The sequence below is a fragment of the Carettochelys insculpta genome, chromosome 9 (assembly GCF_033958435.1).
Source record: "Carettochelys insculpta isolate YL-2023 chromosome 9, ASM3395843v1, whole genome shotgun sequence".
Lineage (NCBI taxonomy): Eukaryota > Metazoa > Chordata > Testudines > Carettochelyidae > Carettochelys > Carettochelys insculpta.
This window is the reverse complement of record NC_134145.1, coordinates 17,395,740-17,410,063: the sequence shown is the minus strand read 5'-3', so window position 1 is coordinate 17,410,063 and position 14,324 is coordinate 17,395,740.

Below are 14,324 nucleotides of genomic sequence, written 5' to 3'. Positions count from 1 at the left end.
CAAACACCTCTATGGTATGTGGACATAGCCGCGTAACTCCAAAGTAAACTGTTCTGGAAGACTTATTCCAGAATAGTTTATTTCGAAATAATCTCGCTACACACAAAATGCATTTCGAAATGGAGTGTCTATTCACAATACAGCCTATTTCAAAATAGAACCATAGGACACTGGCTGTGGCTACACTACAGTCCCCTTTTGGAAGGGGATTGCAAATGTGGCCAAATGGCAATGCAAATGAGGTGCTAATTTACATGTTGTGTGCCTCGTTTGCATGACAGCCACTTGCTGTTCCAGAAACGCTGTTCCAAAAGTGCAATATTCCTTGTAGAATGAGGTTTATCTCTTTCGAAATAAGCCAACCACTATGTCATATTATTTTGAAATAGTTGTGTTGTGTAGATGCTAGCAAAATTATTTCAAAATAATGGATGTTATTTCAAAATAACTTCGTTGTGTAGACGTAGCCTTAGACTTTGGGGAAGGTTTGTTTCATTCCTTCATCTTCTTTCATCTCAAACTTAAGCTTTTCCCTCCACGTCTTAAATCTAGATGTGGGCCTGTGCTAAAATCCCTATACTCAAATGCCCCTGAGCTCTGGGAAAGTTTGGCTCCACAGCCAAATTTAATATGGGTCCAGCTTGTTTCTCTCCCACAACCTCTCCCCATCATCAGTAAACAGTCTCCCTGTGTTACCTTTCCTACTAACCATTAGCTGCATCTTCTCTTTGTACCTTTACTTTCTCTCATTCCCTTTACCTCTGTTTCATTCATCCAGCCCAGCACCCGCCTCTGGTGTCACTGGAACATATACTTACACAACTCTCGCATGCAAATTCTGCCTTATGCTTTGTTGTAGTAACAGAAACCCAGGTTTATTACCTTGTAAGTCTCTGACATGGTGAAATCTATTAATCGAAAAGGGTTTTCTATCCGTTCCAAGTGAACGGAGATGAAGCTATCTGGAATATGGCTATGGTGCTTGAAAATCTATATAGACAGCAGCCTTTAGAGGAGGCAGATTGTACCTTTGCATCTTTTGTGATCATATTTACAGATTCAGAATACAGGCTCAGGAGCTGCTGGCATGTATCTTCTTTTCTCACAAGCTGTGTTTGTTTGTAAGAAAATAGGTGGAAAGGAATGATGTTCAAAGTGTTCTGAGCTCAGAGTGGAGATAACTCCTACCAGGAGTCCTGAGTCAGCCTCAGAAGAAAAGACTAACTCTTTGAAAATAAACCCAGAGGAGAATGGAAGGTATGCAGCTATCTACTGAGGAAATGTGCAGGTGAACGGTTGCCCCTATCCTGGGCTGTAGCCAGGTAACAGCAATTAAACCGAAATCCAAAATGGGTCGTGGTGTTCTGAGGGCATCTGACAGCATTGGCCAAAGATTTCTGGCCACAAATGGAAACTAATCTGGTCTCAAGCTATAAGTAAATCTCCTTCCCAGAAGTGTTCCTTGGCTGCAGAGTTGCATTTTAATAGTCTGATTAATCAAACGTAAATGACCATGGGACATGAAGAGCTTATTATTTTGAGTCCTTTGCTCATCTGCAGGTCTCCATGCCCTCCTAGCACAGGCCAGGTGAGTTTTTGCTGACTTGGCTGGTTTGGCATTGAAGACAAATTTCCAACCTTGCCTGGCTTACTTCATTGTGATGTGGCCATGGGGCTTCTTTTGACTCAGCAGAGACCTTAACAGTGCCATTGGGCACTTGAAGGAGTTATATGCTTAAGCACTGACTAGTTGGGGCTCCGAGACTGGAAGACCTATGGAAAAAATAATAGGTGCTCAGCACCCACTGGCAGTCCTGCCAATCAGTTATCCCCTCCCTTCCAGCACCTTCTGTCTACTGCAAGGAGCTGTTCGTGGCATGCAGGAGGTGCTGGGGGGATGGGGAAGAAATGGGGGGGCAGGTGCTCCCAGGTGAGGGGGTGGAATGGGGGGGTGAGAGTAGGAAGAGGTGGGTAGGGAAAAGGTGGGAACTTGGGGGAAGGCCTGGGGTGAGGGGCAGGGCCTGGGGTGGAGCGGGGTTGATCACCCCCTGGGAACTTACAAAGTCAGCACCTCTGATTACAAGACGCATAGAAAAAAGTATAGGTATTGAGCTTCTTTACCTGAACAAATGATGGAAGGCTTTATGATTCAAACCCAGCCTAAACGTGCAGGAGTCTGACTGAAGGACACAAACTATAGTTTAGTCATTCTCCTAGGATGACAGCTAGCAGTTAGGGTGTGTCTACACAGCACGGTTATCTCAGAACAGCCGCTATTTCAAAATACCTTTGCAAGGGTCTGCACAAGGCAATCACCATTTCAAATAATTTTGAAATAGTGGGTGGCTTATTTCGAGTTCGGTAAATCTCATTGTACAGGGAATAGTACTTACAACAAACCTTGGATTTAACGGACTAATCCTGTCCTCTGCCTCCTTCTTTCCTTCCCCCCTTCCTGCCCCATTCTTCCCCTCACACCTCCCTCTCCAAATTACAAGGAGTGGAGCTGAATGCCGGCCTGGCGCCTTCCCCCTCCTGCAGCTCTCAGTGCTGTGGCTCCTCCAGCCCCCGCCTCTGAGCCACCCGCATGAAGGTAGAACGTTCTGCCCCCAACCTGCTAGCGGCCAGCAGCTTCTGACACCAGGGCTGCTGCCTAGCGCCATGGCAGGCAGCAGTGGCTGGGTGCCAGCATGCTCCCACGCAGATGGGGCTGAGGGAGCAGAGCTCCTGCGGCCCACCACAGTCCTCCCCACCCAGCTCCTGTGGCCCCAGTGGCCCCAGCAGCCCCAGTGGCTCCTCCAGCCTTGTTGGTGGCACTGGTGAATCTCCAGCATTTATATGGGGGATGGGAAGGCTGGCAGACAGTGTCCATTATTTCCAAAGTTTGTTACATCAAGGCCTGTTAAATTGAGGGTTTATTGTATTTGCAATAGGGGCTGTGTAGACAGGGAACGGGGGCTACTTTGAGATAAATTCTTCCAGAATAGCTGGTTTTCAAATAAAGCTGCTGTGTAGACATAGAAGCCACGTCTACACTGGGCCAAATCTTCAAAAGGGCCACGCTAATGGCCAAATCGGAGAATACGAATGAGGCACTGATATGACTATTCAGCACCTCATTAGCATGCTGCCAGCCGCAGCACTTTGAAAGTGCCGCATTTCGATCATGCGCGGCTCGTCTGCACGGGGCCCTTTCCGAAAGCACCCTGCAAACGTCGAAATCCCCTTATTCCTACCAGCTGAGGGGATTTTAACGTTTGCGGGATCCTTTCGAAAAGGGCCCTGCATAGAGGAGCTCCACACGATCGAAACGCGGCACTTTCACAGTGCTGCAGCTGGCAGCATGCTAATGAGGTGCTGAATATTCATTTCAGCGCCTCATTAGTGTTCTCCGATTTGGCCATTAGCATGGCCCTTTCAAGATTTTGGCCAAGTGTAGACACAGCCATAGGTTTGGCTTAGAGCCCCTGGGAAGCTTTGCTCTAACAGTGCTCTCCGGGGCTGTAATCCAAAATAGCCTCTATTGTAACCATTGCGTGATGCCTCATCCTCATGGCTCTTCTTTTGTAGCTTCTTGTTATTAGCTATGTTATCCTGCTCCCATATAGACCTTGCAGGCCCAATTCTCCACTGGTTTGCCCCTTGTGGAGTCATTCAAACTGGGGTGGGATTTTAAACCCACTTTGCACAAGTGCATATGACTTCCTGAGGTGCAAGCCATGCGGAACCAGGCCCTTTAATTCTTTTATGCCAATGGCCAAAACAGGTAAAACAATGCTGAGATCGGAAAGCACAACATATTGCACGTGGCAGCTAAATCCGTGTTAATTCTCTTAAATGATTCAGCAACTACTTGTAGCTTTTGCATGTCTGTTCATCCTACAATGAATACTTTCCCATACTTTCTTGAGGCTGTGAGTCTATAGTAGCCATCACAAAATCTCCTGAGGCTTGGTCAAGAAACAGCCAGAAGTTTTGAAGCTTATCTGAACTATCCAGTGACCCTGGGTCTGTACAGCTGAGCTGAAACTCTTGAAAAAACAGGCTTCCTCAGCCAATTTTGCCTCTTTGGCTGCCAGTCCCAGTGGCAGCCAAAGTGCCCAAGTTTGAGACATAATTTAGCAGGGGATGGACAGCCCAGGAGCTGGACAGCTTTTGCAAAAGATGCTGAGCAGACAACCTGGGAGACTAACACTCCCTAGGTATGCAGAATGGGCCAGCAGAGACATCAGCAGTGCTATTTCCCCAGGCAGTGCCATGGAGATGATGGATCGGGGACTAATTTTTGTTGTTGTCTGGTCAACAAGTCCTCCACTTCAAGTCAGGACTGGCACTGGATTGGGTTTGCTGCTCATCCTGGGGAGGCTGGTTCAGATGTCTAATAGCTGATGGTCCTGCTGTCTGCTGAGTTCAGCCTGCCAGCCCCTCTCGCTTCTCAGTATTCTCTTCCTCCTCTTCCTTAGCCACGCACAAAGTCTTGCCATCTTCTCTGCAGCTTCAGAAAAATGTCTGTGTTCCACTAACTCCATCTGCAAGTCACTTGGGAGGTACGTGAAAGTGCACTGCTTTCCCTTCCCCAGCACACAAGCCACTGCCCCGCTAGGGGTGCATAGAGAAATCCTGGATACATGGATCGTGTGGCGCTTTGCTCTCCAGACATCAGCCAAAGCCAATGGAGCTGGAAATCAGGGTTCCCTTTAATTTTCCCCATCCAGGTGCAGATATGTGCACCAAGGCATGTGCAAATGTGCACCACCAGTAGACACACACGCTTGTGGCTGTGGACACTGTGAGCGTTCTGCTAATCAGCGGGGCAACATTTGAATCTCTCCTGGGTGGCCGCCCAAGTGCTCAGCTTACAGGGAACACTGCTGGCAGCAGGCCTTGCCCCCTGCAGGACCCTACAGAGCCTTGCAGATCTTATGGGTTCAGCAGGTTAATGAAGCAGAACACCAGCTTCTTCCATGGGAGGATGAGCAGGAAATTCTCTTTGGCCCTTGGTGGGAATGGGCCAAGTCCTGTAGTTCTTACTCAGGCAAGTCCTATTCCTTTATTCGAATGTACTCAGGTTTGTAACTGTGTGTTTTAAAAGACAGAAACAGAGACCCACCTGCACAGAGGGGCATATGTCTTTAGGTTTGGTATTAATTTCTGTAGCAACAATGGTTTCAAGTCAAGCTTGTGGCCCTGGCCCCTTTGGGAAAGGGTGACCACATATTGCAAAACCAGCAGTAGTACACCTTGTATTCTGACTAAGAGCCCCACAAACTGTTGCTGCCCTGCACTAAAGCTATCCCTCCTCTCAGCACCCCAGAGAAGCTTCACACGTGTGCGAGGGAGCTTTTACCATTGCTGGGTCAGGGACACATGCACACGCTGTTCAGATCAACCCAGGTCCTAGGCCATGTCTTAGGCCTCCCTATTTCTGCCACCAAGAACCTGCAATATGGCATTTCCCTGAGCTTTGGGGAGACACATCCTTTCTAGACATCTTTCCTAAGTCTTTTGAACCTATAGGCGCTGACCAGTAGTGTAAACAGAGCTGTTGGGCAAGTGGCCAGGAGAGTTTCAAGTGCCAACCAGCTGTTTAGTAGAGTATCCACAGCCACCCACAGTGGGCTTCATGTGTTTCTATTGGTGATGCATGTCTGCACATACCATGGTGAACATAAGAAAGGAAGGAATCATAAGAAGGAATCCTGTTGACTGGTCAGGAACTTGACTAAAAAATGTAGATTTATGTGAGTGCACATAGGGACCAATTAATAAACGTATTGCTGTCAACAGTTATACCAGGTTCTTGAGCCATAAAACGTATTTAAAAATGAAAAGCAAGCTTTAAAAGCAATTTTTCAAAATTACATATGCCCCACATAGAGCTCTTTCTTTTATGTCATCCCAATTATAAATTGATTTGACTGCTCAAATTTGGTTGAAACAAATTCATTCTCTAGCTGAGACTTTTACTTGCCAACTTCCAACCCCAGATGCATTTTTATAGCCAAGATCTAAACCCCTGAAAAATAGCAGTGTACAGTATAATGGAAATGCTGACACAACCTACATTACAGCTGCACGAATTGTGCCACTATAGTTTATGGAGAGCACGTTTTGGTTTGTCGGGTTTTTAAACATAGGCTGTTATAAATTTGAAAGAGGACTGACTTGCTAAAGCTTTCAGATGGTACATAATAGCAGAGATGGGCCTGAACTTAAAATCTCAAATTTCAACCCTCCTCCTTGAACTTTGGAAAAGTTGGAACTTGCATCTGCACATCACCGGTCTGTTATCATGACACAGTGTTGCTGTTATCGGCAGTTATTTGTATTACAGTGGTGCTTAGAGACCACAATATCGTGCTAGGCCTGATACAAACACATAGTAAGAGACAGTCCCTCTCCTGAGGAACTTACAGCCTAAACAGACAGGCCAGTCATGGGCAGAAGCAGTAGGGAGCATGAGGTATGGGGGGTGAGGCAGGTGCAATTGCCCCAGGGCCCGGTGATTTAAAAGGGCCAACGTTGCCTTTATTGCAGCAGCAGCTGGAGCCTCACACAGTGCAGGCCAGATGGTGTTGAGAGTTGGTGGGGGGAGGTACAATCTGGGTGGCACTGAGGGCTGGCTGCCCCTACTGTCTGAGGCCTTGCCCCTTCTGGTGGGCCCAGAGCCCCCTCACCCATCCACACACACATACTGCGCATGTCCTGGTGATGTCTGGTCGCCAGCTCTGAGGATAGACGAAGGGAGGGAGAGCAAACAGGGGCACAGGATGAAGTACCCTGCCCATACTCATACTGCAGATCTGCGGCAAAACTAGGATTAGAGCCAAGGTGCATTGGAACGGCATGTCTGATGTTCAAGTTACAGTGATGCCGTTACTATTATTCCACTGTCTAAGACAGATGAATAATCACTCCAACGATACAGAAATGATAGTATTTAAAGGTTGAGACTGTGACATACGAGATTCAAATCCATGTTGAGGGAGGTCCTGTGTCCTTCATAAATGCACCATAGAGAAAATTGCACGAATGAATTTAAAAGAACAACCCTGCCTCCAAAACTCTATGACATGTGGCTATTTTTATCCTGTACCCCTAAAAATGAGATTATGGTGGAAACAACACTACAAACTAAATGCAGCCACTCTAGTTTGCCTGACAGATTTAGTGGTCTGCATTCATTACAACTAACCAGGTGGCACCTTTTAAAAACTATAGGGTTACATATTCATAAATTAACTCAGACTAAAGCAAAGGGGAAAAATCTACTTAAATCCACATTAACCTTTTATTAGCTTTTTCGCTTGTCATAAACAGTTTGTAACCATACATATATCACCATGCCAAACATCATGTAAACCTCTCACTCAATAATCCAATTGATATCAAAGTAATATATTCACTGGCAACAGTTCTCCAATGGGCCATTTTATAACCTAGGCAAAGGTTAATGATCCTTAGTTTCTTATGGGTGATCTTAACAATACTTCTGCAGCTTATCCTTGAATTTCAAGTAGTGCCACGTTTTCTCATTAATTACGGTACTAATTCTTTACTAACATTAAAACAGAGGCCAAGATTTTCCAAAGCAACTAGTTACTTCAGGGGCCTTATGTTTACAGCATCCTATGCAAGACACCTTGAGGCAGCCTAATTTTCAGGGTGCAGTTGCGTCGTACTTTCAGACAATCTGGTGCATATGAGATGTGGCAAGCTGAAAATTTGTAGGTTGAGGCACTCAAAACCATTGGTCATTTTTTGTAGTCTTGGCCAAAATAGCTAAGATGCCAAGGGGGAAAGTATCCAACTTGCCAAATATCAGAGAGGCAGCCGTGTTAGTCTGTATCTCCAAAAACAACAAGAAGTCCTTTGGCACCTTATAGACTAACCGATATTTTGGAGCATAAGCTTTTGTGGGCCAAGACCCGCTTTGTCAGATGCAGCTAACAAAGTGGGTCTTGGCCCACAAAAGCTTATGCTCCAAAATATCGGTTAGTCTATAAGGTGCCACAGGACTTCAGCTTGCCAAAGGAGCTGCTGTTTTATTGTCCTTCATTTTGTTCACGCGTTCATACAGCCAGTCAAGAGTTAAATAGTAGGCAGCGAGACCAGAACTTGTTTCTTTAATCTTTTCAATACATCACTTTCCATCAAACTCATCTTCTGACTGAGGCAGGATGACTGACCTAGTGGCATGGTACTGACACCGTCAGCAGGATCTGTATGCCAGCATGGCAGCCCCACCAAGCACTTCTATCATGCCTTAAGCAGCCTGGAAATAAAACGGTGACACAGCTAAATTTAATCTCTCGGATCCCTCTGGAGAACCTCTCTTCTTCAGGCGAGTCCCACACAGACAAAAAGATTTTGTCTCACTGAACCTGTTTATTGACCATAGCTGTCACCCCTGCTCTGACCAATGACCTTATCTGAATATTCAAATCTATTGTAGATCACAAGTTCAAATGATTTCTTTACCCTTTGAAAGCCCTGTTTTCATAGTGAGCTGATTACAAATGACAATATTATACGGGGTGTTTTTGAGATTCTAAAAACAATTTGCACCTTGGATTTACAGACCTAATAGATACAGAAGTGTGAATGCTGCTGACACTTCGTTTTTCGTTTGTTTCTAACCTGCTGAGTTGATGCTGCTTGTGACAATGGGGGGGTCTCCATGTCATGTGATAAAGAATTACAACTCCAGGACCACATCTGGAACAAGCAGATGCAATCCCCTTGATTTGAGTGCACTTTCCTGCACCGGATCTGAACCAGGGGCCCAGTCTGCAAAGTCCAGTAACCTTCCTATGGACAGAAATGGCGCTTCACTGAGGGGGTAAATTGTTACATTTAGCTGGAAAACAGGCCAATGCAGAGATACACCGTATACAAGGGGAACTCTGGAGCCATGTTCCTCTCCCGCCTACTCTCTACTGAGGCCAGGTCTACACTACACCTTAAAGTTGATTGAAGATATGCAATTCCAGCTATGGCAACTGCGTAGCGGGAATAAACTTGTCTACACAGGACCTCCCTTACTCCTTGCAGATTTGAGGAGAATGGGGGTCAACTCTCAATCCCTTATAGTTTGATTTTGCACATCCCCACTGGGTGTTCAAAATTGAACCCAGGAAGACATACCCTTAGTGTACCGTGCTTACCCCATTCCACAGGATGGTGCCAGATCCCTCCCTTTCTTGTTCCCAGTGCAATTTTTTTGTGCCGGTACTGAGTACCAGCACCTCAGCATCCCTAGCCATGGGGTTGGTTGGGAAGAGGGGGGTGGGGAGCTGGCTACGTACCAGTTCCTCTTTTTTCACACAAAAGGCACTGCTTGTTCCCTTTGGGGAATTAATGCCCCAGGATCAGCCTCTGCACAAGCAAGGGTGGTAAGGCTTCTGTCTCTTAACACGGATTATTCTTCATTGCTCCACTGCTCCAAAAAGGCTAGAATTAAGTACTAAGAGGCCTGATTTGAAAAGTTCAGCTATTGAGCTGACTTGTGATTTTCCTGAAGTTTGGGGGGTGTTAATTCTCGGAGGTTTGGTTTGCTCTGTTCTACAGACCCGTGTTGAGGTTCAAATCTGAGTCTGGACTGCCTAATAGCTTGGGAGTGCTTATGTCTGAGATTTTGGTTCTCACTCATCTCTAGAATCAACTGAGCAGTTTACAGCATAGCCATAATAACCTGTCAGCAATTGATTTCTATCCCACACGAAAGCTGACAGTAGGTGGAATTCACCCTTGTGCAGAGGCCCAGCACAAGGCACATTTTGAGGACTGAAGTGGAGCCTGAGTGATACATAGCCTGGTGTTTGCCTTCTGCACAGGGGAGAATTAACCATCAGTGGTGGAGAATTCTTTAACATTTCCACAATGCGAACAAGAGATGAGAAAATCCAGGAGAGTCAGAAATTTCACAAACATTTCCAGATTCTCTGGGCATACAAAATTTGTTTGATTTTTAGGAACCTTTAATCTGCCATTTAAGCCATTGCTCTTTTCTTCTGAACACTGGGAAAGATCAATTTTTCCTTTTGTTATTTTTCCTTGAAGGAATACTGAGATGTATATAAGGACTAGAAGAATCCTTTCTCTCTTAAAAGGTGTAGAAGCACAAGCAGGCTCTTACATATGGTAAATAGACTGTTCACTTTTTTATATATATATTTTGCTTTCTTGGTCCTTGTTCAAAGTCTCTCTTTGACTGTATGGATTTCATTTTTTTCTGATTCCCCTCTGTGTTCTTTCTTCACAATGTCACCTAAATAGAATACAATCCTGATGACATTCAAGTTGGCTTTGCCCTTTAAAATCCATTGTTGATGACTAGTTTCAAATTAGGCAAAGCATGTTCTCCCAACCCAGAGGCAAACCTTAGAAGATGTCCCACATCTCTAGCAAAACCTATCTATGCATCATACAATTTTTTTCTGGGCATTGTGTCTCTGCATTTTTAAACAGATGAAGCACCAGGACTCAAAAGAGCTCGAATCCCAATTTGGATTGGCTATATTTGTAGATAATATTGTACATACTTCTTACATTTGTTCCAAAGGACTGGCTGATTCAACAGAACAAAGCTAATAGGACATACTTAGGCCTATATGCAATACAGGAGGGTATCAACAGTTTGCGAATTTAAGTATTTGTGAGCTCCATGGGGCTCCGGGGCATGGAATGCAGACATCCGCCGCTTCCCAGTGCTCTGAGGAACAGAGCGCCAGCAGCTGCCACTTCCCAGTGCTCCAGGCAGGCAGCCACCCCATCCCTCAGGGTCCCAGGAAGCAGCGCCAGCAGCTGCGGTTTCCCTGGGGGCTCCAAGCCCCCATTATTCATGAAATTCAACATTTGCAAGGGTTTTCAACACGGAACCCTTGTGAATGTTGAGACCCTACTGTACCTTTACAACAAAACCCTGGACTCACAACACTCTAACCCTGTGTGGGGTTTTGTTAGAATCCACAGATCAGTCCAGGTATGTCCAAAAGGCATGCTAACATAAAATTCAGAATCTTCAGAAAATGCATGGGTCTAGTTTCAAGTGACAATCTGCTTTGTGTCATGTTTCTACATTGCAATGAAGCAGATTTTTGCAATTCTATACCATTTCAGTGCAGTGCTAGGTGAAGCCAAAAATGCAAAATAAATAGGAAAAATTGATGGACCCAAAACAATTACAGAAAGGGAACCAGGAGTCACAGTAGACCACAAACTAAATATGAGTCAATCGTGTGATACTCTTGCAAAAAAAGGAAACATCATCCCAGGATATATTAAGAGGAGCCTTGCAAGCAAGACATGAGAGTAGTTCTGCTGGTCTACTCTGTGCTAATTAGGCATCAACAGAAGTATTTTGTCTGATTCTGGGTGTTACATCTCAGGAAAGATGTGGAGAAATTGGAGAAGGTCCAGAGAAGAGCAACAAAAATGATTAAAATGTCTAGAAAACATGACCTATGAGGGAAGATTGAAAGAACTGGGTTTGTTTAGTCTGGAAAAGAAGACTGAGAGGGGACATGATGACAGCTTTCAAATACCTTCTTGTTATTACAAGAAGGAAGAAAAATTGTTCTCTTAAACTTCAGATTATAGAACAAGAAGCAATCGGCTTAAATTGCAGCAAGGGAGATTCAAGTTGGATGTTAGGAAAACTTCTTGTCAGGGTGGATAAGCACTGGAATAAATTACCTAGGGAGGTTGTGGAATCTCCATCATTGGAGATTTTTAGAAGAAGTTTAGACAAACACCTGTCAAGGTTGGTTCTGATGGTATTGGTCCTGTCATGAGTGCAGGGGACTGGACTTGATGACCTCACTGGGTTTCTTCCATTTCAGGTATTCTATGAGTCTGTAAAACCCAGGTAGCTCAAAATCAGGAAAATATGGCCATGAAGTTGTGAAAGGCAAAGCTCCAGTGTATCATATTGCCTGATGCAGCTCTTCTTGTTTTTCTCTGTTATATGAGATAATAAAAGACCACCTTTTTCCTACAAACCTACATCCTGTCTTAAGTGGTCACCCCAAATGTTCTAAGTAGTGCTCTGTTCCATTGAGGATTATTTGAATAACGTATTTCTGAAGCACCCTATTTTTGTTGGTCCTTTGAGTGCTATTATATAGTGTTTTATTATATTATGAACACATGGCAGACACTTGTAAGTGCAAAGTAATTAATACTGGAGCACCTCATCCAAACTATACATATAAAATGACAGGCTCTAAATTAGCTGTGACCACTCAAGAAAGAGATCTTGAGTCATTGTGAATAGTTCTCTGAAAACATCCACTCCATGTGCAGCAGCAATCATTAGAAAAGGGATAGATAATAAGACAGAAAATACTATATTACCTCTGCATAAATCAATTGTATATCCATGGCTTGCATACTGCATGCCAGTGCAGTCAGCACATCTCAAAAAAGATATATTGGAAATGGAAAGGGTACAGAAAAGAGTCACAAACATTATTAGGGTTATGTAACAGCTTCCACAGTTGCTAAGATCAGTAAGACTGAGACTTTTCATCTTGGGAAAGAGATATCTAACGGGTTAATTGATAGACATATATGAAATCGTGACTGGAATTGAGAAAGTAAGTAAGTAAAGTAAATAATTAATCTTTCTTGTAACACAAAAATTAGGAGTCACCAAATGAAACTATTGGGCAGCAGGTTTAAAACAAACAAAAATGAAGTATTTTTTTCACACACTGCACAGGCAACCTGTGGAACTCCCTGTCAGAGGATGTTGTGAAGGCCAGGGTCAGAGGGCTATGTCTACACAGCACTGTTATTTCAAAATAAGTTATTCCAAAAGGCTACATCTACTCTGCCCATCCCTTTGTGAAGGGGCAAGTAAATGCAGCAGATTGAAAATGTTAATGAGGTGCTGATATGAATAGTCAGTGCCTCATTTGCATAACAGTGGTCACCCCCCCCATGTCAAAAGTGCTGCTTTCGAAACACAAACTAGCCATGTAGATGAGGTTCCTTCAAAAGGGAGACCTGCTTTCGAAAGCACCCTTCTTCCTCATTTTTTTTCAGCAGCCAAAGACTTTTTCTGGAACAGCTTATTTTGAAATAGCGCAACTACACACAAAATGCATTTTGAAATAGCACAAACCATAGAACATGTTTTAAAATGGAGCCATTGCACACATTATGGCTTTTTTCAAAATAGGCTCTATTCCCTGTCTGTACAGCCCGTTTTGAAATGCCTAGGCAGTGTCTACATGGGCACAAATCTTTGAAATAGCCAGGCTAATGGCCATTTTAAAGATTACTGATGAGGCGCTGAATTGAATATTCAGTGCCTCATTAGCATTAGGACACTTCCAGACGTGGTGCTTCGAAAGCACCGCTTTCGAACTCCCATGGCTCGGCGCAGCTACCCGGGGGTCCTTTTCAAAAGGAACCCGCGCATTTCAAAATTCCCTTATTCTGCTCAGCTGAACAGAATAAAGGGATTTTTAAATGTGTGGGGTCCTTTCAAAAAGGACCCCCGTGTAGCCGTGCCGAGCCACAGGCATTCAAAAACAGTGCTTTTGAAGCACCGTGGCCAGAAGCATCCTAATGCTAATGAGGTGCTCAATATTCAATTCAGCATTTCATTAGTAATCTTTGAAATGGCCGTTAGCATGGCTATTTCGAAGATTTGTGCCCTTGTGGACACTGCCCTACTTCAAAACGAGTGATATTCCTTGTACAATGAGGTTTACCCGATTTCGAAATAAGCAGTCTGCTATTTTGAAATTATTTCAAAATAGCAGTTGTGCTGTGTAGATGCTAGCAAAGTTATTTCAAAAGAGCAACTGTTATTTTGAAATAATTTTGCTTGCAGACATACCCTAACAGGGTTCAAAAAAGAACTCGATAAATTCATGGAGGGTGGGTGCGTCAATGGCTATTAGCTAGGATTGGCAGAGATGAAGTCCCTAGCCTCTGTTTTGCAGAAGCTGTGAACACATAACAGGACCACAAGGGCGACGGTTATGCTAGTAGTAGTAGTAGGCATCCTTCAGTCTGCATAGACTATGGATCGCGCCCTTTAAAGTTTCAACTGAGGACTTCATTTACAGCATCTACTGTGACTATGAAGACCCACACGAGAGTGACAGTCCTTGCTGCATCTCTTGCAGATGTAGTGGGTGTCTGGCAAGTCCTTATTGTGCTTTCTGTGCGCTCGCTTCTCCTCTGCTAGCTGTCTGATCTTCATCTCGCCCTTCTGAAGGCCCTTGTGTAACCCCTGCCTCCATCTGCTGTGGTCATCTGCTAGTTCTTCCTAGTTGTCCAGCTCGATGTCTACCTCTCTGAGGTCT